The sequence below is a fragment of the Rhineura floridana genome, chromosome 8, assembly GCF_030035675.1.
Source record: "Rhineura floridana isolate rRhiFlo1 chromosome 8, rRhiFlo1.hap2, whole genome shotgun sequence".
In the NCBI taxonomy this organism is placed as follows: Eukaryota; Metazoa; Chordata; class Lepidosauria; order Squamata; family Rhineuridae; genus Rhineura; species Rhineura floridana.
In genome coordinates, this window is record NC_084487.1 from 95,191,588 (window position 1) to 95,192,213 (window position 626).

Below are 626 nucleotides of genomic sequence, written 5' to 3' on the forward strand. Positions count from 1 at the left end.
AATATGTGGCCTTAATTCTTTTCCTTTGACAGTAAAGTGGCACTCTGAGCCTTTTCCAGTATGGGTTTAACTGGTAAATGCCTGGCTGTGTTTAAAAATAAACAGGAACAGGATTGGGGCCTGCAGCAAATAAAAATCGTCAATCCTCTGTAAAACATTGGACCTCCTAACCACCCAGCTTAGTGTGAAAGCCAGATTTTGACTAATGTGGACTCACGTAATTTTGCCTTCCTAGCTCTGTTATTTAACCAGGCTCTTTTATTTTTGTAGTAAATTGGGAAGAAATAACAAATCTGTGAATAAAGTGGGAGGAAAACATAAATATAAAAAAATAATCCTTGCATTGCTAATCTTAAATGGCAAGGGCAATGCATTTTTATTCCTTGTCCAGACAAATATTAAATGTAGCTCGCTGAAAAGATAAATCTGTTTTTCATAGATCCAGTTATGTTTGGCAAAATATTTCAAGATTACCTGAATACAAGTTGTCTCCAACTATTGAAAGAAAAAAACTCACTTTTTCCACTTCTCATTAGTAGTAGTAGTAGAAGTAAATAAATAATGCCAGCTTAGTAGAGATTTTGCATAGGACACAAGACAGACAGCAAAATAAATAGTCTATCAAG